The 25,527-nt window shown below is 32.8% G+C and overlaps 2 protein-coding genes across 8 annotated transcripts in view; both read left to right on the forward strand.

Moving 5' to 3' along the window:
- The window catches only part of LOC143198278 (uncharacterized), a 127,662-nt gene extending 102,650 nt beyond the window's left edge, over positions 1-25,012 (forward strand). Inside the window, exons 4-5 of the mRNA XM_076407406.1 lie at positions 22,533-23,374; positions 24,253-25,012. The gene's annotated coding sequence lies outside the window, so the exon portion shown is untranslated. The remainder of the gene's footprint in view (positions 1-22,532; positions 23,375-24,252) is intronic.
- The window catches only part of DIP2 (disco-interacting protein 2), a 437,652-nt gene that overhangs the window by 272,847 nt on the left and 139,278 nt on the right, over positions 1-25,527 (forward strand). The window lies entirely within an intron of this gene.

The following is a 25,527-nucleotide window of genomic DNA, read 5'->3' on the forward strand; positions in this document are numbered from 1 at the left end:
TTTGTTTTGTTGGTAATTTAATTTTTTTGTATATGTCACAAAATTATATTATTATTTTTGTAATGTTTAGACTCGGCACTGAATTCAAAATGATCGGTTGGTAGTAGTTAAAATAATATTGTAAATAGATAAATAGGTTTAGGTAGGTATTAAGCTAAATTGTGTGTATGTAGTAGAATATAAAATACGTGTTGTAGATAGGTTAAATAAAGTTTTTATTTATCTTTATTTAGTTATTACAACGATTATTATGTACATATTTTAGTTTAAAATGTTTTTGTGTTGAAAATATAAATTTGACTATTTTTTTTCATTTTTAGTGAATTTCTTGTTTATTTTTCGAACTCGATTCAATTTTGTTGTTAAAAATATATTAGTTTTCTCCCTTTGGTGTTAGTTATTTACTCAATACAGTTAGTTTATTTAATATTACAATGGGTAGGCCAAGTAAAAGTGCAGCCATTATGAGGAAAAATATTGATGAAGAAACAATAATTAAAATAAAGAGCACTTGAAGCTCTGGGGTTTGCTACCTAGTCTAGGTGATTTGACAAATATTCTAACTAAACTAGAACAACAAAAAACTATTTTCCGCGTTGGGAATCGATCCCGCGACCTCTGATTGGGAGCTAAACACTTTAACAATTACACCATAGAAACAATCTGTAACATTTCTACGTCTTATATACTATAGTCAGTGCTTAAAAAGCAAACTTTATGGTTTTTGCATCGAACGACTTCCGATTTTCCGTCATATCAGCTCAACAATAATATTGTACCCAAATATATGATTATTGTAAATAAAAAAAATACGTCAAAACTTTGTACGTGTGTTTCCCTCGATTTCTCGATTTTGTATTTCTTCCAGAACTTACTCTGGGGAAGAAAAGAAAACAAATAGTTGTTAGATACTATTACGTTCAATAGAACAGTTTCATTCTAAATAATGTAAAATTATATTTATATTTTGTATATTAATAAAATACGGAATAGTACTTATTCTATGTATTATATTATATTCTGTCATTTACAATCATGCTACAACATAAAACCACATATATTACATATAAATCAATGTAAGCATAAATGTGACACATAATTTTCTATCAGTTTTAATATTCTTCAATATTCCAATACATTTCATGGTTAGTTTATCGGGAATACTCACTCATTCAAATTCTATAAAAAATTCTATATCTATATTCTGTTTAAAATGATTATTTCAGTTACATTCAGACAATTTTTTCGTTTATCTTTTCTGTTCATTTATTGTACAAAATCGATTGTTTAACTGTGAGATGAAAGACAAAAACGGACAAAAGTTCTAACGTTGAAATATGGAATTGATGGTTAGGAAACGCTACCATTGCGAATTTTCAAATTTAGTGTCTTTATTTCTGTTAAAATCTGACTAATAGCGCTTAATTTTAAGGTAAATATATTTTTATTAATCTCTCTGTAGTATATTATTATTATTAGAGATTATTCTTTATTCTATTCATCTAACCTATTGGTAGTAATTTTTAACAAAATAAAACAAAATACAGTTCAGTGCCTAGATCACTTCGATTGATTATACGTATTTTGGTTATCCAAAAATAAACTTAGAAGTCTTATCGGAAACGTATTTCATCAGGAACCAAATTAACTGTCTATTGTCAAACAGCGGTATCAAACTAAACGCAGAAAGTTGTTATTGCACAAGTTTATCTCCTAATAAACCCCAATGGAGTGGAAAATCTACGTCGCTTAAGGAAATTTAGGTGGCGCTAAAACCAAAACTGTGCCAGTTTCTATTACGAACAGTGAAAACTTCGAACCGTTGTTTCGTTGAATGCATTTTCTTATCCCTCCATAAATAGTTCTCGCAGATCCTGCGGTTTATCGCGTTGCAAGAATATAGCCTGGATATTCGCTTCAATGGAACTTCGGATGTTAATTACCAGATAATCGGTACGTTTTGAAAGTACTAACGATATCTAGAATGAATTGTTTACTGCAACTTTGCATCCATTGAAACGATATAGCGTTAGCGTGAACTTATTGAACAATTAGAACTATCTCTCTAATAGTTTTTCCAGAAATTTTATCCACATCAAACTGTCATATAACTTTATAAAAAGAAAGAAGACATAATGTAACGCTCCTGTACAAAGAATATTTATTGTAAGCATTATTGAAATAATACGATATCAATTAACAAACAGGTCAAAGTCTAAATTACAAGAAGGAAATCATAAAAATTAAAATATATGGTTCAGGTAAGCCATATGTTTCTCAAGTAAAATATTTATGTGCAGAGATATGTGTGCAATTCTTTCGAATATACACAAGCACTTGGTTAAAATGTGACAGGAGAGAAAGAATAGTAACTGTTTTTCAGATATGGCAAATGCATTAAGGGTAATGCAGTGATTAAACCTATTTTTATTAAGAAAGATGTATACAGGTATTAACAGAACAAACGAAGGAGAAATACAGTGATATTAAAATGTCTTTACAAGGAAACACTGTACCGGAGGACACAATAACTAAGTGTAAAAAGTAAATATGCTGTCTAATGAGAATAAAATATATACACAACCCTGACCTACAAACTATTATAACTGTGTACTTCATTGTAGTTTTTAGTCCCTCCATAATATATGCATTAGTTTTACTCTAATGTTAAAAAAAATATATTTCATAATTTATTTAGATTAGAATTTTGTTATATGTCAAAGCCAAACTGAACTTAAGTTTAAACTCACAGTTGATATGGTAACATTGCGATGTTTCGACGTCACAATGTAGATGACTTATATACAAAATAACTTTGGATAGACCGTATCTAGTCTACAGAGATAGCTGCAGAGAAGGTCATTCTGGATGAGACAATGTGTGTTATCATTCTTAGATGGCTTAGAAGTGACTTGTACTTGGTCAATTGTCTTATAAGTAATACGAAAAGGATATTTGTCAAGTCCTATTAAGTATATATGCAACGAATTGTATTTTAAAACAGCATTTATGACAGAGTTGCATTGAAAGTACATCTCCATGTGTAATATCTTCTGGAAACAGCCAGATTATAATATAAAATGAAAATATTTTTATAGTTTGTAAAGAGTTTCACGTTGACAGGGGCGCTCTGGTCAATATAAAACGTTCTGTTATGAAAAATTGCAAGTTCGAAACAATAAAAACTATTACAAGGATTATCGTTTGTTTCGATATTGGTTGAGTATAGTTAAGTGAGCCTCAACTTTTATTTGGATTCCTAAAACCAGCTTGCAATTTTAAGAAAAATACACTTTTTACACTGAAAACTTAAACTTCACAGACCTATACTTGAACAACATTTAAAATATGTTCTTTCATCTCATCAAAGAGATTCATTATTCTCTAATTACATTGTGCCAACATTTAAAAAAATAGAGATTCTCATTAGAGCCTTTCGAGCCGCTTGTCGCTGTATTCTCAAGTGCCAGTCTTTGCTCCAAGTTTAAAGTTGTACTGTTTGAAATTACCTTAATTAGGTAAATTAGATCGTACTAAACGGTTTTCCTTTGTCTCCGAGGGAAATTGTCCTTTTACTTTTATTTTGATGATCCGGCAGCCATATCTATTCCCGAAGGAGCGACGATTGTCGGGAGAGTTGGACTTGCTGCAAATAACGTTTGCGAATATAAATACTGTTTTCCGGTAGAAATATTTCAAGTCAAAATCGATATTTAGTATTTAGTTAGTATTTTTCTTGTTGTATAACAGGTCAATTGAAAAGTCCCCGACCTACCATAGTAAAACACATGTTTATGGGAAAATTTTTGTATTCAACTTGATTCTTTTCAAGGGTGATACACTGATTAGAGAGACTCTCCAACTTTTCGATACCATTTTTTTAGTACGATTTGTCCGCTGCTCCAAAATAGGCTCAGTTTTGGCGATCACCTCTTCATTCGACGAAAATGTCTTCCCAGCGAGCGTTCTTTTGAGATATGAGAACATGAAATAGTCGCTGGGGACCAGATCTTGAGAATACGGTGGATGAGGAAACAATTCGAAGCCCAATTCACGGATTTTGCCATCGTTTTCAATGACTTGTGACACGGTGCATTATCTTGGTGAACTTTCTTTTTCTTCAAATGCGGCCGTTTTTCGCCTATTTAGTCCTTCAAACGGTCCAATACCACGATGTAACAGTCGCTGTTGATGGTCATTCCTTTTTCAAGGTAGTCAATGAAAATTATTCTATGCCCATCTCAGAATACAAACGCCATAACCTTACCAACCGACCGTTTTTTTACGCTTTGGAGCGGATTCATCGTGTGTAGTCCACTCGGATGACTGTCGATTGGACTTCGGAGTGAAATGATGGAGTCATGTTTCATCCATTGTCACATATCGACGCAAAAACTCGGGTTTATTACGCTTGATCATCTTCAAACACTGCTCCGAATCATCAACTCGGCGTTGTCTTTGGTCAAAAGTGAGCTCGCGCGGCACCCACTTTGCACAGAGCTTTCTCATACCCAAATATTCGTGAATGATATGATATACACGCTATTTCATTCAATTTCAAATTACGGTCATTCAAAATCATTTTGTAGATTTTTTAAAGGTTTTCGTCGGTAACAACCTCTCTTGGCGTCCACTACATTCACCGTCTTCGATGCTCATTTCACTACATCTAAACTTAACATACCAATCCTTGATAGTTGATTTTCCTGGGGCAGTGTCGGGAAACTCGGCATCAAGCCAAGTTTTTGCAACTATATTTTTCCTTTCAAAAAGCGATATTTTTATCAACACGCGAAATTCCTTTTTATCCATTTTTTCACAATAACAAAAATTGCTTCACTCAAAATGCTATAATTCACAAACTAATGATCCGACAGCTGTTAAATTTATACACGGATCTTTTGAGGGTTAGGGCTAACTAAAAAACAGGTAGATTTAATTTTAGTGGCGCCATCTGTGTGTCAGGCCGAGGACTTTTTAATTGATCTGGTACTAAATTATCTTATTATATATAATATATAAATATTAATGTCCCCTTTTGTTGGTAAATATATTATTTGCAATGCAATTTATTCATAGTATCTCTGTAGATATTATCTTCTTTAATTGCGTTAATTTACTCGGATGTCGATACTTTTGAAAAATTAAACCTCATACCAGATACTGTTTTCCCTCTTCTTCTCTTAACCGGACGTACTGGACTTACTTCATTTAATGATTAATCTGTAGACGATCTGCTACAGAAACAAGATATGAAAGTTTGTTTTTAGGAAAAGGAACACTACTATTACAAGGTAAATGCTCAATTAATATGATATTCCCCGTAAATTGAGGAATTCCCCACGTGATGGCAACTTTTTAATTTTTTTTTTGTTTAGTTTTTTTAATAGTAATAAACACTGTGGATAAGTTCAAACCCGTGATATCGATTATTAAAAGTAAAATATTTCGTATAATGTAAGTATCAAAACGTAAAATTGTGTATTAATAGCTTAATATCAAAATAAGCGATTAATTTTTCGATAGTTTGTATCCGAAACTTAATTATCTTACATCGAAAAATAAATATTCAAAACGTTAACCGATAATAATTGTTCGGAACTGATATAATCCAGATTCCTCAGACCTACTTCTCCAACTTATTTTGTTACCGAATATTTTCGTATATTACTGAAATTCCAATGGAATTTCAGCGGTTATTTTCGAATTTAATATTTTAAAATGCAGTAAAAATACTTCACTTGATTATTTCAATATCAACATTATTACATTGGTATGTTTGAGTTGGTGCAAGAGTTATTCGAGTTTTTAAGAGGAAATCAATGATGTTGCGGCATATCAACCGTTTTGATAAAGAATCTTCTAGCAAATTTTTAAGTATATTCTTCTAGTAAAATCATAATATTTTCTGCGCAAACAATTCAACCAATTTATTTTCATAATCGTTGATGCCAGTTTTTCACTATTAAGAGTATGTTACAGACACTGGAACAAATGATAATCGAACAGGGCAAGGTCTGGACTATATGGTGGACGCATCACAACTTTCTAGTCCATTTTTATCTTTCTAATGTTGTCGTGACGGAATACAATGCCTTTCCTTTCCTATTGATGAACTTTGTCTGGAACATCATAATCGCCTACGAATCATTCTCTGGTTCTTCCTCATTTCCCAAACACTTAATATGTCTTGCGTCCTCCATACGTTGTAAGTGGACCCACCAACTAAGCAATTTCCTTCTTACGTATTCATCTAAAAATGTTCTGTGTTGAGGTTTATTTTTGATTTTAGTGTTTCCCATCCATCTTATGTCCGTTCTCTCTGAGATATGTCTTCTTCACTGCTTTGGTTTGGAACTTATGTTTTTCCCGCTTTTTTTTCTTGATAACATCCATGTGTTGCAGTCAATATTAGGATTAGTCTATGTTTTGTTTTATATATTTCCATTGTTGTTTTGTTTGATATCGCTTGTTATATATTGCATATTATAAATTAATAACTTTTATAGCCAATCAGCCAAAACAATGAGGCTGGAAAATACAGCTTAATAACCCCAAATCTGTCCAGGTTATTTTGCGTTGCGGCTAAATGACAAAAGCCTAATGGTATCACTTGACCAATGCCCGATTCTTCAAACAGAATCAGCTAAGTACATCGAAATACATCTCGATGGTAAGTTAGACAAACTGCTGAGCAGTTTAGACTCAGAGTCAAGGAACTGTACAAGTTAGTCGGAAGATACTCTCTTGACCTAAAATTAAAGAAATTAGTATCGGTCAATCTTAAAGCCAATTCGAACTTATAGTGTGCAAATATGGGGTTGCACTAAAACATGAAACCAAAACAAAATTCTACGATTAATTACCAATGCTTATCGCTACGTAACCGACAAAGAACTACACGGAGACCTCGAAATCAAATAGAATACGAATCCAAGATTTTCCCTTAAAACCTGAAATAAGATTACTAAATCATAGCGACGTGAAAGCAATTCTACTTCTGGACAACACGCAGGAAATCACAAAATTGAAGGGAACAAACTACACGAACTATTATAGCGTATAATTGTATTCGTAACTTAAGTAGTTATTAACAAAAGAAAACCTGCTCATCTTTTCATTAGTATAATACATAAAATAGCTCTTATTATACTGTCAAATGCCTACTAATATATTAACTGTCTGATATAATAAAGAAAACTGGGCTAAACCGGAAACTTTTCAGTTCACGTCTTCCATCAAGTTAATGAAAACAAGTAAAACTAACGGCGAACGAGATACGAAACAAAACATCAAATTATTCCCGGTACGAAACGGAACTACAAAAAAACATACTTAAAAATACAGCTGTCCCATAGTGGAAAATCAGGATGGCTTACATACACGTTCCCAGGCAGGTCCCCGGGGTCCCGTCCCGGCCCGTCTGTTTTATATGAAAATAGAACACATAAAATCCGAGTTGTCTCCGTTCTTCCGGATTTAAATAGACGTTACTCCGGGTCGGAGGAAGCGCTCTGGCGTCGCGATAGAATGGCCGAGTAAGAAAGCTGGAAATCGCACCCCATCGAATTCTGGAAACGCGTCGGATTTGAGGGAGTCTTTAAAAGTTTCTGTGTAACTTTACCCAATCAACGTGTCGTTCTTTTTTTTCTCTCTCTCTCTCTCTCGCCGGGCTTTCGTCGATACTTACTCGGATATGCATTATGCAAATCGAGGCTGCCTTGGGGAATTGTCGGAAATAATAACGGCGTTTGATTCAGTTTGAGGAGTTCAGTTGGTTGTCGAGCAGTTTGGAAGTTGAGGCGAAAAATGTAATTTCGCTTGGGGCCACGCGTGGGTTCACTTACGGTTTGATTCATTTCCAGCCGTAAGATTTCGTATTTATGCTTATTTTGTAGTACTATTATAAAATTTCAAACTTTTAACGTTTACAAGTATGTTTTCACCGGTTTTGCAACCTGTGGTCGAGCGTTATCATGCTGAATATTAACTTTTTATTCCGTATTCTGGCCATTTTTTGCACAGTGTCTGGCTTAAACACATCAATTGTAATCGATAGCGATCCCCATTGATGGTTTAATTAATAATTAATCCAATATAGTCATTATATTAATAAGGTAGTATTAATAATAACAGGTCAATTGAAAAGTCCCCAGCTTGATACATAGATGGCGCTACTAAAATCCAAATGTCCAAATCCAAATCCATATGTTTTTTAGTTAGCCCTAACCCTCAAAAGGTGCGTGTATAAATTTGGCAGCTGTCGGATTATTAGTTTGTGTATTATAGCATTTTGAGTGAAGCAACTTTTGTTATTATGTAAAAAATTGATAAAAAGCAATTTCGCGTGTTGATAAAGTATTGCTTTTTGAAGGGAAGATATACAGTTGAAGCAAAAACTTAGCTTGATGCCGAGATTCCGGGCGCTGCCCCAAGAAAATCAACCATCAAGGATTGGTATGCTAAGTTTAGACGTGGTGAAATGAGCACCGCAAATAATTTTGAATGACTGTAAATCAAAAATGAATGAAACACTCTAAAGATATCAACTGAACGTGTACATCATATCATTCACGAATATTTGGGTATGAGAATGCTCTGTGCAAAGGGGTTACCGCGCAAGCTCACTTTTGACCAAAGACAATGACGAGTTGATGATTCGGAGCAGTGTGTGAGGATGATCAAGCGTAATAAACCCGATTTTTTGCATCGATATGTGACAATGGGTGAAACATGGCTCCATCATTTCACTCTGATATCCATCATTTCACTCTGATATCCAATCGACAGTCATCCGAGTGGACTGGACACGATGAGCCCGCTCCAAAGCGTGGAAGAACGCAACAGTCAGCTGACAAGGTTATATCGTCTGTATTTTGGGATACGCATGGAATAATTTTCATTGAATACCTTGAAAAAAGAAGGACCATCAACAGAGACTATTACATAGCGTTATTGGGCCGTTAGAGGGACGAAGGACGAGCCGCATTTGATGAAAAAGAACGTGCTGCTTCACCAAGACAAAAATCGTGTGTGCACCGTGTCAAAAATCCATGAATTGGGCTTCGAATTGCTTCCCCACCCACCGTATTCTCCAGATCTAGCCCCCAGCGACCATTTCCTGTTCTCAGATCTCAAGAGAATGCTAGCTGGGAAGAATTTTTCGTCGAGCGAACAGGTGATCGCCGAAACTAAAGCCTATTTTGAAATAAAGGATAAATAGTACTATTAAAATGGCATCGAAAAGTTGAAGGGTCGCTATAATCAGTTTATTACCCTTGAAGGAAATTATGTTGAATAAAAAAAGACTAATTTTTCCAAAAAAATGTGTTTTACTATGGTAGGCCGGGGACTTTTCAATTGACCTGTTGTCTGTCTATCAGATATGACTTAGTAGTTGAAAGTAAAATTGGGGCAGAAGATTTTTTCAATTTCACTTGTAGTCCAATATGTCACGCCCTATCAAAAGATCGAGATATATCGAAGAATGGAGCCGAGTAGTTTTTTTATTATATGTTTATTTATATTCTATTTCTATTTTTATATTTCAAGCATTTGTACAGGTAACTTAAATACTACCCCACCCTGTGCTTAACGCAGCTGCTAACCGAGGATATAACTATATGTCCTGGAAAGTCACCTTATTGGCCCACTGATCCAAATAAACAGGATATATCGACTATATAAAACAAAATTTCAAATAAGTTCAGTATTTAAGATTTAAATACTATTTCCGAATGAATCCCTCAAAATTAATTAAAATTAATCATTGATTATTCCTAGATCTTTTCCCATTAGCCGTCCTAGTTAATAAACATAAAACCTAGCTCAATTTCAGTCGTCTTCACACGTAGCTCGTATACATTTCCGTGTCAGCTTTACATTTCCTTTATTTTTATTAGCCGGTCGTGCAATTGAAAATACAATTGGGCGTTAGAAAAGACACACAAGTTCGGAAAAGCGCCCGAGAAAACGGGTTAATAAACAGCGGATGTCTCGGAGTAAGCTTGACGCCAGCGAAGGAAAATCGTCGATGCTCGTTTGGCGCCCCTCTACATCACGAGGACGAATCGGCGTTTGTCCTCGCGTGATTGTCGGAATGGGGAAGGGTCGTCGGAATGCAGGCCGAATGCTCTGGACGTTAAGACGTGATCTACAAATGAATTTTTCATGGGAGATGAATCGAAATCGTCCTAGGACGATATACGTAATAAACGAAGTTTTGGTTGACTCTAAAATTCAACGTAGGAATCGTTGGAAACAATTGACACTGACAAGGGATTTTCTTTAGGTTAACTAAATGCTAACACATTTAACATACCAGTATCTGGAAAAGCAAAAACATAATGACATCCTTAGCTCCTTTAAAATCAGATTTATTTAACATAATTAGAAACCCAACATTTTGTCATGATAATAATTATAATAACAGGTCAATTGAAAAGTCCCCGGCCTACCATAGCAAAACACATTTTTTTGGCAAAATTAGTTTTTTTGTTCAACATAATTCCCTTCGAGGGTGATACACTGATTTCGAGGTCATCGTGCAGCTCTTAGCAATTAAGGAAGCTCTACGTATTAGTAATTAATCGAAGAACTTTGTTTTGGAAGCGTTACATTACTATTGGGTTTGATCCTTTATAACAACCCTATATTTGCATTCTTTTTAATTATAAATCAAGATTGGACTGACTCAAGATCCGACTATACATTACAATTATTTGACTTTGAGCCCGATCTGTTCTGTTTTTTGTCTAACGTGATATGTCGAAGAAGAATAATTAAAATTCAAAATGAATATACAAAACCATTTTAATAACGCCGGTTTTACTGTTTTTTTTTTCGTCAAATTTTTCTCCACATTGCTCTAGACCATAAAGACTCAATGGTTTATTCAATTAAAATTCACGACCTTGATATTTTAATATGCATGATATTTTAATGTATATTTTTTGCCTTGTTTCTATAGTGGAAAAATTAAAACGAGATGGCGCCTCTCGTAAACAACAACCGCCGAAACTCGCCGGAAATTCCATATTATACCGCGTAATGGCGTAACCCATTACTTTTAGCCACACTTAGGCCTGGTTTCCTTCCTTCCTTCCTGGTTATGTGGAAGATGATGGCCCAGTGGTGTACTTTTCGTTTAATTTTGAAATACAGCGCTATATGGAATGAATATTTAAATCGCTGGAAATGTGGTCGTCAAGGTTTGGTGGGTAGAAAGTCTCCTACACCAGCCAAGTCCCTTCAATTAAATCGAAACCTTTTAACAGAGATATTTATCAGCAAGGATTACACGCAAAATTGAGCGCGAAAATTGACCTTGAGCGCTATTCAGGCAATTGAAGATGCATATTTCGGACACTCTGTTATCGTCCGCATCTATAAATCTACCATATTCTTATTGGACAGAAAAGGAGAGTATGAATTATCTGGATACCAATTCACACGGGCATAGAAGGCAATGAGAAAGCAGACTCCGCAACTAAAGAAGCCACTCAAACTAATGGCAGAAATATTGCTGGTCTCTCATATTTTATGGACCTATATCCCATTATTACAACTATAATAAATAATCTTGTTCAACTGGAATGGGACTTGACGGAGGGCGACAATAAATTATGGTTCATTAAGCCTGATGGTTTTGCTTCTTTAATATTGTCTACAAAAAGGCACAAACAATTCCGGTTAAAAAGGTCGGACGTGTTTTGCAATTATGTGAAGCTCTAAGATCTATTCAAAATAGACATAACATATCCAGAAATCTCGAAGCTTTTTATTACAAAATACATCAATAAACTGTTCAATTATTTACATGAAATCCATTTATAAATGTTTTATCCAAGTTGTCTTACATTTACTTTTATTTTAGAGAAACCAGACTATTTTGTCTTTAGTGGTTATCTACATTACATTTTATATAATGTTTTTGTCTGAATATATTCATATTTTATATATTTTGAACTATATTTTTTCCATTATTATTATTATATATCCCCTTTTATTTTATAATTCTTATATGTTGTCCATAATTTTTATTTGTCCACTGTGTTATATATATTACACTTTAATTTTAAATTTATAATATCTATATTTATCTTATTTTATATATTGATTGATTATTGTTTTATTTATACAATTTGTGTTTATTATATAATATAATATAATGAGGGTACGCCAATGGAAACGGAACTACCATGAGCGCACAAACAAAAAAAACATCATCCACTTACAATAAATAAGAGCCTCTATTAAATTAATATTAAATACGGCCAGGCGAGCGCCAATAGCGTGCTGGCTGGCAGGGGTGTGAGGGGCACAGGGCGTGTGGAGAAGCGAGAGGGGCGAAATAAAGAATGCAGAATGGGGAAATAAAGAAAAATGCCGAGCTAGCAGTTCATCTTTGTTCATCGCGCTTTAGAGGGTATATGTCTTCCGTACGTAAAAATAAAGTTGTTCCAGTATGAAATGATCATTTGGTAAGGTGAATATAAGTGGAGCACAAAAAGAAATTGTTACAGGGGTTTTCAGCTTATGTTTTAATAGAACACCGTAGTTTTTTAGCAAAAACTTCAATATTTTACTCGATATAATATTAACTTAAGATTCTACAAGCAGTCGATGTTTTAATTTTTATTAGATTAAAGACATATTTACAAATAACAAGATTTTTTATTTAGTCAAACACGAAAAGAATTAAAAAGCAACATATATATGTTGATGTCATGCATTTGAAGAAAAAGAAAGTACTGCTTCACCAAGACAATGCACCATGTCACAAGTCAGTAAAAACGATGACAAAAATCCATGAATTGGGCTTCGAATTACTTCGTCATCCGCCGTATTCTTCAGATCTGGCCCCCAGCAACTATTGCCTGTTCTCAGATCTCAAAAGAATGCTCGCTGGGAAGAAATTTTCGTCGAATGAAGAGGTGGTCGCCGAAACTGAAGCCTATTTTGAAGCAAGGGACAAATCGTACTACAGAAATTGTATCGAAAAGTTGGAGGGTCGCTATAATCAGTGTATCACCCTTGAAGGGAATTATTTTGAATAAAAAAAACCAATTTTGCCGAAAAAATGTGTTTTATGGTAGGCCGGGGACTTTTCAATTGACCTTTTAATATGTATAATTAAAATGTCATAATCTACTTACAATCACCATTCTATTAGAATGCCATTTGTCAATTAATTACAGACACAGCACGATAGGGAGACCCTTTTTAATGAACAAAGATTTATATACAAACATCAACGAACGCGGTTGGCACAAAACCAATTTTCAGAAACACTTTCTCCGATTATACAGGATGAAATGCGTGAAAGCACATGCTTTGTTAAGTGTTTTATTAGTGGGACTGTCGTTCAGTGGGTGTGGAGGCGGGGGGACTAGAAACGGCACCCGTACGACAGGATTCAATAGACCTGGGTAAATTAAAGGGCTCAGAAAATAATTCCCCAAAATAATTTGAGACCGTGAGGTCCAGTTCATTTCAGATAACGGAGGGTCTATCAGCCTCAGACGTAGAGCTCTGCTGGCCGGCGGAAATTAATGACATAATTAGATGTTTCAATTACGTGCTTTCTGTTTCGGGATAGCCCTGTACGAAATTACGTTTCGATTTTTATCCGTCATATGTAACCGAAAAAATATATCTATATGTTAAAATCTATTCTTGTAATTGAAAGTGTAATACGAGGGGGAATCAAATATAAAAAGTAATTTTACTATTTAGCTTACCACGTAATTCCGATCTAGAGGATTCGATGCTCTAGCGTTCTTTGGTTTATGAGGAGGGGGAAAACCGGTGCGAGGATACATTTACTTAACAAATATCTCCGGATTTGGGGCATGCGCATATTGTAATATACACAATTTTGATAAATATTCTATTTGATGTTGAAACTATATATAAGGTGAGACATAAACATTGTAAGATTTTTGAAATAACATATTATTTAAAAAAGTTATTGAATAAAATGAAATAATAAAAATATAACTACTCTATGTCCAGCCTTTCAATTTTAATATAAGCACCATATTTAAATTAATTGACATCTTTGAACAACTAAGGTGAACTCCAAGAACCACGTACATAAACATTACCATAATCGTTTAAATTAAATCCATCTAATATAGTTAAAACCAAACGAAAGAGCCTACCACCATATATGAAACCAGTGAAATTGTTTTAAAAATTTCCATATATGATCAGCTATGATCCCTGCTGCAATTTTTTCTACTATTCTTGATCCAGAAACCCCATTAATGAATTGACTACCTCGAGCTTTCGGTTAACATTATTGTACATTTGCCAGCCTAAAACGAACAGATAATCGTATGTTTAAGCTGAAATAAATCTCCAGTGAATACATTATTATTTTTACAAAAGAATAATTTATTTACCTATAGCCTTATATAAAAATATGTTCTCTTTTCTCTATTGGTCATTGGATCATTAAGGTGTCGTTGATAGTTTTATATTTTGTTTTGTTGATGCAGGTCTACTTTTTTTAGCAAATTTAATTATTTCATAGTATCACTCTCCACTTTTTCAGATTCTTGTATCACAGTTCTTGCATCCTAGCGAAATCCTGTTTAATTTCTTCTTCTCTGATTCTCGCCTATAAGATGTAAATTAAATCATTGCTAAAATATATCATGTTTAAAATAAAAATCTAATTGTTACCACTATAATTTTTGGTACTGTTCTTATTGGGCAAACCTCATTAATGAATTGACTATTTCCAACACAACAAGAATCATTCTCTTGACTATTCTTGTTATTAAATTTTAGCATATGTTGATACTTATTCGATGTCGTTGAAAATGGTATGTTGGCAGCTAATATTCCCACTATAAACTTCACTCTGCACTTACCTTTGTTCTTCCATATTTTAAGACCAATGTACGTTAAACTACCAAGAATAACATAACAATTTAATTCTTATTAATATAGAATTATTATTGTTAAACAGAATCTAAATATTCTAGACTTACTTCTTGTTTTCACTTGATCGACTATGTCTAAAAAGGTTGCTAAATCACAGCAATGTGGAAGCAATACAGCTACTGGATAGCACGCAAGAAATCAGAAGATTGAAGCGAACCAAACCAGACCAACTTCTTTAGTGTATAACTGCATTATTAACTTTAGCTTAAATAGTTTACTTTTATTTTATTTTAAAGAATACACACTGATGTATTGCTTGTGCATTAATGCACAACAATGGAACAACGGTACAACAGAACAGTAGTACCTAATTAATTAACATGGACAACATTTGAAGATATTAAGCAGTATTTTCTAGTCTCAATTTTTAGATCGTTTTGACTGCTACTTGTACAAAAAAGTTTACAATTTGTTTTATTGCATAATGGATATAGATTCGACAATTATTAAAATACTTTTAATTCAATTTAAATAATTAAAAATTAAAAAATGTTTACAAACTTTTTATTTCTATGAGGTATGACGTAAGTGTCTCAAAGAACATCGTTTTTTGACAACTGTCACCAGAATAATTACAATAAACCCACTCCTAAACATCCGAAAGGACAAATGATTTTCGCAGTTAAATATTGAAACAGTCGCGTCCTTATATAGCATTTTGCGTGGCCTCAATTTTGTTGAGGTATTTTCGCATCGTTTATTCCATTATGCGTGGGCCGAGCGGTAGAAGGGGGACGCGCGGCAGGGGACCGAAAGTTGACTGAAATTAAGGCAATTTCTGAAATATATTTTGAACTTGCCTATCCGACAGCGAATCCAATTAGAGCGAAGGGTAGCGAGGAAGAACGATTTTTGGGAAAACATTATAATATCAATGCGAATTCCGTGAAAAGGTAGCCGTCGGAAAGAAGACGAAGGTAAATTATCTTTCGTTGGTGCGTACTGAGGAAACTTAATTTTCTTTTTCCGCATCAAATGGTTTGAGATCAATTTGTCTTGAATTATATTTCTTTTAGGCTCTGTACAATAGTTGCTGATGTGAGTTTTCAATAGTATCCAGTTACCAAAGACCAGGAGAAAGCTGAGAAATAGTTACTTATAGTGAATAATACTTTTAATGCAACGGGACGTGCGTAATAAAGAAATCGCGTTTTTTTTTTCTGATGTTACCGCCTCATTTGGGCGTTCACCATGTTCTGAATCATCGGTGTCTCTACAGCTACATTTCAAGTCAACAAACTAAGGTTTTATTATTGTTTCTGATAGAGCGGAGTACTTATAATCACTCGAATGGTATTTTTCCCATCAAGAAGCAGTGTAAAATTAAAACGCAAAATTGTTTTTGATCCATTGTTTTGAAAATAACAAAAGTACTGCCACTCTTAGCACAATAACTCATAAAATTATGAGTAAAATATCGTGAAATTTTAACAGCTTTCTTTTTAAAGTTAGTACTTATTGAAAAAGCGCTAAATGTATCAAAAATAGCTCCGTTTATGTCTTCTGCCCGGTAAAATGTAAGGCCTGTTAGAAATCTAAATTTAATTATTTTTTTTTAATTTTTAGTGCGTTCCTTATTTATTTTATGAATTCGGTTCAATTTTTTTATTAAAAATATTTTATTAAATACCACTAGATTATAAGTTTCTAAGGATTTGTAATAGGCTTCGGCAGCAAAATCTGCCGCTGTTCAAACGAAAATACAAAATGTCGAAAATGCAATGCAGTGACTGAGTATTCGCTGAATAACTCACTAATACTAAGTGGATAACTGTTATTTTATGTAGAGAAATGCAAAACAATCGAATTTAACAATAAGTTTCCCTTTCACCAATATATATATATATATATATATATATATATATATATATATATATATATATATATATATATAATGATATGAACAACAAGTAATATAATAAATCTTGTTTCATGTTAGCAACACTGCTTCCATGTAAATAATGCGACACATATATATTACTCATCTTACATGACAAGTTTTATTGGTTATATTTCGGTATATTGTACTATTTGTTTTGTTATATGATCTTTCAGACTTCCACAGACGACGATTAATAGTATGAATACTTGCCTCTCTAATGCACTTTATAGTGAGGCAATCAGTTATTTTTAATCATAATTATCATAAATTTTAAACACTTTATTATAAAAATCAAAACAAGCACCAAAAGTACATTTGGTTATGATCATTACTGTTTTGAATAATTTTGCAGACATATGACAACGGTATCGACCAGTACCAACACAAATAGAATTTCATAGTTCATTATGTATCTTTTTAACAAAAATAACATTGATTAGTAGATTTTTTATAGCATCTTTATTAGATATGCTTAGTACAATCTTAATTATAAATTAATTGATTATTACATTCATTAGTACTTGGATTAATTCACAAGCAAGACGAGTGAGAAATAAATACATCAATATGTATTCCTCCATTAGAAAATTATAACAACTTAAGCAATAGTTTACACTAAAGGTATACACTTTATATAAGTTCATATGGTTTGGTTCGCTTCAATCTTCTGATATCCCGCGCGTTGTCCAGTAGTTGTATTGCTTCCACGTTAGTATGATTTAGTCATCTTCTTTCGTGTTTTAGGGCGAAATCTTGTATAACTTCGCAAATCCATTTGATTTCCAGCTCATCGTGTAGTTCTTCGTTGGCTACGTAGCGATATGCATTGGTAATTAATCGAAGAATTTTGTTTTGGCAGCGTTCGATGACTATTTGATTTGAATTTTTAGTGTAGCCCCATATTTGCACCCCATAGGTCCATGTGTTTTGCTTTTTGTCTAACGTGATATTTCCAATTTAAACTTATTAGTAGAATGAGAAGGAAAATCCGCTCCGAGTTTAAAGCTAATTATAAGTTTTCATAAACTAAACTTGACAATATAATGGACGGTACTGATGACGTGCATTGGTGGTTTCATTAGAAGGACTATATATGTCAGGTGTTCATATTATTCTGTCCATCCCCTGTACACGCAAGCACATAATATCTTATTTTGTGTAGTCCTATCTTTATAACCTTAAAATAATGCTTTAGTTCAACATTTTCGTAACATTGCCTGTTTGTACAACTAAATAAATACTTAACCAACTTACACATACTACACTCGGAACAACGGGAATTACTATTCATTAAATTGTTAGATGAACCCTAATCTGGTAAATTAATTATTTGGAATATATTCTAATGATAACAAAATCAAATTCCCGTTCTCCAAATATTCGTAATAGACAGATTATATCGGGAATTAGGAATTCGCCCGCGTAATAATATAGCTCCGAAGAAAGCGTAACATCAGCGCGAAGAGGGAGATAGTTACGTTAGGTGGAGGAAAACAAACGGCGAGTATTAAGTTAAAGGGACTGGAAAATGACTATATTAAATTTCTGAGGGTTCCCATTATTTCGTTTTATATAACGAGAACAAAAATAGTTTCCTCTTCGGCCGTGAAAGAATTACCCTCGCGGTTTTAACAGTTCTATTAGTTATAGAAGTTTTACGCACTAACTAATTATTAAATTAATTAACTACTAGTAATCTACTGAACGCATTACTTAATCAATCAAATTAGCCGGAAAAAATAAATCTAAGAAGAAGATGTAGTGTCTCAGCTATAATGCAATGAATCAACAGTACAACTAGATGTGCGCCGCTAGGATACGATTCAAAAAAAATAGATAAATAGGTTTAGGTAGGTATTAAGCTAAATTTTGTATATGTGGTAGAATGTAAAATATGTGTAGTAGATAGGTTAAATAAGGGTTTTGTTTATTTTTCTATAGTTATTACAACGATATTAAAAATAAATGTCAAAAGAAAATGTAGTGTCTCAGCTATGATGCAATAAATCAACAGTAGAACTGGATATGCACTGCTAGGAAACGATTAAAAAAAATAGATAAATAGGTTTAGGTAGGTATTAAGCTAAATTGTGTATATGTGATAGAATGTAAAATATGTGTAGTAGATAGGTTAAATAACGGATTTATTTATTTTTCTATAGTTATTACAACGATTATTATGAACATATTTTATATTAAATTTGATTATTTTTTAAATTTTTAGTGAGCTAATTATTTATTTTCTGAAGTCGGATCAATGTTTTGTTAAAAATATTTTTTTAGTTATTATAAAACATTGATTATTAAGTAAGTTTTGATAATTATTTGATACTTATGTTTAATGAACTCTTATATTAGAACTTATTATATTTTAATTGATATTTTAAATTACATAAACCAAGGCACTCAAGCTCGTCCATTATATAATATACATTTTAAACTTTGCTTTTAAACAATTTAAAAGTTAGTTAAAATTTCTTCAACGGTAGTTTTCTTACTAAGCGCAATTTAAATGGTTCAAGTTCCTATCTAGAATAAACACCTTCGAAAAAACTTTATGAAAATTAGTAAAAGCCGTCCTCTCGGATAATATTTCTTGAGTTTTGTGGCACAACATCTTTGCTCTTAAAACTATCTCCATTAAAAACGTAAAATATAGATTAATTAGGTTTCAAATACTTTCAAGATTATTTTCTAAGAATGAAGGTTAAAATTAAGTTCTAAGTATTGACAATGCAGATTAGCTATATTAATGGTAATGATGGTATTCTTTATTTTTAATGGTATTTGTGGAGTCTGATTATATATGACCTGCACATACACATATTTACTTTCGGTAGTTTTTATTTTCCGGGTTTGAGTCCAATTATTTATATTGCCTGTTGTAATTTTCGTGTTGCTTCTTTGCTATTATATCCTGCAGTATATCACATGTGTAAAGTAGGTAACGAATTGGTCCCAATACACTTTCTTGTGGTACATTCTGCTTTAGCGTCTTTTGTTGTAAAGTCGACTTCCTCTTGTTTCGCTCTAAATATTATGGCTGTAATATAATATTTCAATAGCTCAATATGTTGTTTCGACAACATTTTCATACCATTCCTAATCTAGGGCTTGTGCTACATCAAGGAATATAGCTGAAAAATACCTCCTCACCTTCATAGGCTTTTTCAGTTACATCTGTTATTTTATCCATATGGAGCTAAGTCAGTAAAATAAAGCGGTTGAGAATATGGGCTGAAATTAGTATATAAATTTAATTCTCACTGTCGTATTTGCGTGAAATTTTACATAATTTGTTTTATACTGACAGAAGGAACAAGGAACCGGGTATTTTATAAAATAATTTATTGTACAAGCGTTGTATGAGGAATATTTCGGCTTCGTTTTTCATATCGTTGCTGTACATCGATTCAATTTGAGGCTTGAGATTGCGAGAGGCAACTTAATCCCTCGGAAAATATTATAATGTTGATGCGGATTCGGCGAAAAGGTATTTCTCCGAGAGAACTAGTCCGATTTTAATTTGCTCCACTGTTTCCGCCGAGGAAATTAAATCAATTCCGTTTCGGAATCAAAATTGTTGCGCCAAGATTATTCCAGAAGGCCGCGAGACATTTTACTCGTTTTTTCTTTCTCTTTCTCTTACTCTCTCTCTCTCGTTCTGGTCTCGCTGGTAGATAAAAACTAAATTGGTCTCGTCAGAAGGAGATATTTAGCGTTGGTTCAGACGACCAGGGGATTTATTAAAAGTGGTAGACGCTTGATTTAAACGCTATTCGGTGGGATTTATGTTTTGTATTATCTGGAATTTGTTAAGATCTAACAGAACGTAATATAAACTGATTAAGGTGAAGGAATTTTGTTTAACTTCAAATTTATTTGTCGGATAAGGTTATGATGATGAAAAAGAAAATATAAATTCGGTGAATTACTCAATATTTCATTTATTCAATGTATATCACCCAAAATCTCTTACCAACAAGCCATTTCTTCAGTTGGAGAATATGCTGCATGGGCTAGCGGTTCGTAGCCCAATTTATAGAGTTTAACCAGCGTGAGTATATATATGTTGTCTTGATGGAACAACATCTTTGTCTTCTCCAAATGCGGTCGTTTTTGCTTCAAATCAACATCAAACCTCTCCAAAAGTTCTGAATAATATTCGCCGCAGATATTTTTACTGTTACATGGATATTATCGGTGATTGCTGGAGACCCTATAATATTTATGAAGCCTTTTCTTGGTTTTGGTGATGTATTTGTAATGCAATTCGAGACGTGATGTGCTATCAATGGCTGTCAAGCACAAACTAAATGACCACATCTTGCTCAAAATATCATAGAGGACCGTTAACTGGGTGGCAATTGAAGGCAAAGTGATGCATTTTAAAGTTATTGCGCAGGAGATTCAAAACATCACCAACTTATCAAATATCTCTCGTATTATTCGGCAAGAAAAGCAATTATCGAGCTTATTTTGGTATTCTGTCTTATACAGATAAACATTACTATAATATTTAGTTTTGGATAAGAGATGTTTTATGTATGCTGTATCAATCACTGTAACTATGGAGTATGCATTTTGTTGTTTTTATTTTGGTTAAATAACAGCAGTTTATTCCTTTTCTTTACTTAATTCAATGAAAAGTACGTCTAAAAATAAAAGCTTCGTTAAAAATAGTAACCATAGTCATCTAATAAAAACGTTTTAAAAATTACGATTTTTATACAGTTCATTTCAGTAAAATTTCTGGAAAAATCTAGGAATATCAACATTGAATGTTCACGTTCAAGCTCAGTTCTCACAGTATCACTTGTTCTGGTCTTGATACAAATGCGTTTAGGATATTAGGTTACATTATCTTAAGATGTCTTGTATATCGAAATCTAGAAGAAATTAAAATGAAATGAAAAATGAAAAAACCATGAGACTAAACTATTTCAGACTGACACGTTTTCATTGCATAATTATAATTAATTTATATGAACTATACATTAATTTTAAAGGATTTACAACAGATGGTGTTACTGTAAAAGCCCCACTGCCAGGCTTCTCTTTTCAGTATGTGTCATTTCGTCGAAGTATAAGCAAAATGTTTCTTCAATTTTTAATAAAAATGGCTGAATTTGTATCAAGTTAATTGCTTTTGCGGCAAGTTTTGCCTTTTTAAATTGAAAGAAAAGGCGGCTGAAGGACATCGATTGTTGTGTGAAGCTTTTGGCAGTCAGGTTTTGACGTGGTGATTTTAATATCGAAGGCAAATAGCGTTTTGTATATCCGAAAAAAATTGAAGATAAGGGTTTAATGATGATCTATGTAAAACGTAAGAAAAACATGCAAAGTTGTCGGGAATAACACAAGAAACCATTTCCAATCTCTTGATGAACATGGGAATGATCCAAAAGCTTGAATATTTTGGACCGTATGAATTGAAGCCAAGAGACATTGAAAACCAAACCAAATCTCCGACCAAAGCAAACCAAACCAAACCAAACTAAAAAAAAGACTAAACGTTAGAAAAAATGTAGCGGCTATCGAAACCGCTACTTTTTTTTCAACGATAGAAAGAAAGAAAATACTTGTCTTTATACAAGATACACGTTATACGGTTGGTTTAATACCTTAATAAAAAACAATTCATGTTAGCAGGTTTATGGTTTGACCTTACTTTATTTATTTTTTTTTGTTTCAGGTAAGTCTAAAAGCAAATGGGCAAATGGGTAAGAACATACTTTTCTAAATAAAAACATCTTAACCACACAGTTCCGTCCATTATTCTACAGGATCATACAGTTTTCTTAAACCATTAACAAGTCTTTATAATGACTTAAACTTAACTTACTTCAAAATCGATGTCTAAAGAAAAGAAAACAATTTTCGAAAGAGTATTTAAACTCGATGAAGGTTTAATCTAAATTTACTTTCACGGTCCTTGTCGGAAATTAAATCAATTTCGTTTCAAAAGCAAAGATGTTTTGCGACAAAATGCGGGGGACATTATTCGAGGGGACGCCGTGGCAGTTTTCGCCTTTCGTAGTTTCCATAAAGTTCTTTTTGAATGCTTTTACTTGGATGGAAAATCAACCAGACGTATTTGTAAGTTACAGTTGGTTAAAGAAAACTACCGATGAACTAATTAAATGTTTTGAATGATGTTTTGATTTTTTTAATACACATACATTAACGGTACAAATGTTTACTAGATGGTGTTTGGATCTGTGAATTGCTATTGAAAAGACTTGAATAATTGACTCAAAAAAATAATTTAAACATTACATAAAAAAAGAATACTGTATAAACTATTTAATTCAGTTGTTCAACTAGGCCTTTTAGACAACTAGACTAACTTTATTGATTGTTAATATCAACTATGTTAATAGTTGTTACCGACAAATCTACAATTTGTCTTTACCAGAACTTAAATCTAGGTATATATCTAGGAAGACCCATCGTCCCTATCTTTTTCTCTGATGTAATAATATAATAATATAATATCTGATGTGATAATGATAATGTTTACGTATCAACACTGCTGTATCACTACATACTATAAAACAAAGTCGCCTTTTCTGTCCCTATATCCCTATGTGCGCTTAAATCTTTAAAACTACGCAACGGATTTTGATGCGGTTTTTTTCAATAGATAGAGTGATTCAAGAGGAAGGTTTATATGTATAATACATGCATAATATACTAAGGCAACATTGCTAATTTTAGAGGTTTCTAACGTGATGTCGTAAATTAACCTATTTTTTAGGCTTATTTAGCAATTAGCAAAAACGCTGCCTAACCCTACAAGTTAGATCAAATTAATGTACTACAGTATTGTACACCATAAAAAGGTCTACAAAAAAGTTCGCGATGGTATATGTTTATCTTTTAGGGATAACCCACATTAACCATTTTTATTGTTTACTTTTTACGTGAGAAAATGGCTTATTTACGAAGCTATTTTAAGCAATACGGCATTAATCCTTATCGAATTAAGTACCTTAAATACAGTGTGCAATTAATATAGATCAATATGGTTCCTTACAGCATGTAAATTAAAAAAATATTTTCGGAGATATTACAAATTTAAAATTTGCGTTTAAAAATGTGTAACGTAATAAAAATTGTGTGAATTTAGATATACCAAAGATAGCAGGAAATCTTCATAGTAAGTATAGGGGAAGAGGAATTGTTTTACTCCAAATTTAATGCGTGCAGGCCAAGGGCAGTAATGAATGAACCAAAAATACTGGATCGATTTTAATCATGTTTTCATTGAGTGACATAGGCATATATATTTTATGCCCGTGCAAAGTCGGAGCGGGCCGCTATGTTTTTATATACAACGTTCATATTTTTTCTGTAGTGTATTTAATTTAGTATCAGCATTGCACCCGTGCGAAGCTGGGGCGGGTCGCTAGTATCTATTAAATGCACCTTACTACACTATACACACACTTTTGTGTCTGTGTTTTATCCTGGTGTTATCTAAAAGTTATAATACCTAGATATTGACATGAAAATTGAGTCTGTTTTCATGTCTCCTCGCGATTCTCTTGTTATACTGAGTGACAGTTGATATCTGAAGGTCTCGGTTTCAGAATTTTGTTCTGGAAAACTTGTATTTATATTACTTTTTGCGGAATGTTCCCATAAACGAATTCCTGTGAATAGGTTTCAGTATTTTAGTAATTACATTTTCAATAGTAATTTATTGTATAGTGATAATGGTGATTTTTTCCAATTAACCAATACATTTTCCTATATTTGAACTCCAATTACTCTCTTTCCTTTTTTACATGTCTTTCCAACAAGTTTTGCAAAAAGATTCATTCCAAGAAAATGAGCGTTGTTGCTAAATGGGATTATAGTATTACTTATTGTTATTGGTGTTTGTGCGGTTAGATTATACGTGATTATACGTTTGGGTTCAATTATTTATATTGTCAATTACCTGTGGTATTGTATAGGATTATTTAATTGTTACTCTTAATGTCTGTGTTATTGTTCTAAACAGCTTGTTGGATATCTACAACCAATTTCTCAGTGAGATAGACAAAGCGAATGTTTAAATCCAATCCTGATTATAATATTAGTTGATGAAATATTAATGAAATGTTAAGTATACAAAATATGACTATATATAGGGCGTAAGGATATGTAAAAAATTGAAAAAAAAAAGAATTTCAAAATTAGATACAAAACTTAATGGAAATTTCAATGAAAATTTCATGGAAAAACCATTAATTCTTTAACTAAAAAAAAATATCAATCGAAACTAAAAACATTCCGGAAAAATGACAAAATAACAGGTCAATTGAAAATTCTGTATGTAAAGAATTACATCCATATGTTTTTTAGTTAGCCCTAACCCTCAAAAGATGCGTGTATAAAGGAATTTCGCGTGTTGATAAAATATTGCTTTTTGAAGGGAAAAAATACAGTTGAAGCAAAAACTTGGCTTGATGCCGAGTTTCCGGACACTGCCCCAGGAAAATCAACCATTAAGGATTGGTATGCTAAGTTTAGACTTGGTGAAATAAGCACCGAAGGCGGCGAACGTAGTGGACACCCAAAAGAGGTTGTTACCGACGAAAAAATCCACAAAATGATTTTGAATGACCGTAAATTGAAATTAAATGAAATAGCAGACACGCTAAAGATATCAACTGAACGTGTACATCATATCATTCACG

The sequence above is a fragment of the Rhynchophorus ferrugineus genome, unplaced genomic scaffold (genome assembly GCF_030347505.1).
Source record: "Rhynchophorus ferrugineus isolate W39M unplaced genomic scaffold, kcgeb_rfMv2 rfM6, whole genome shotgun sequence".
Taxonomy (NCBI): Eukaryota; Metazoa; Arthropoda; class Insecta; order Coleoptera; family Curculionidae; genus Rhynchophorus; species Rhynchophorus ferrugineus.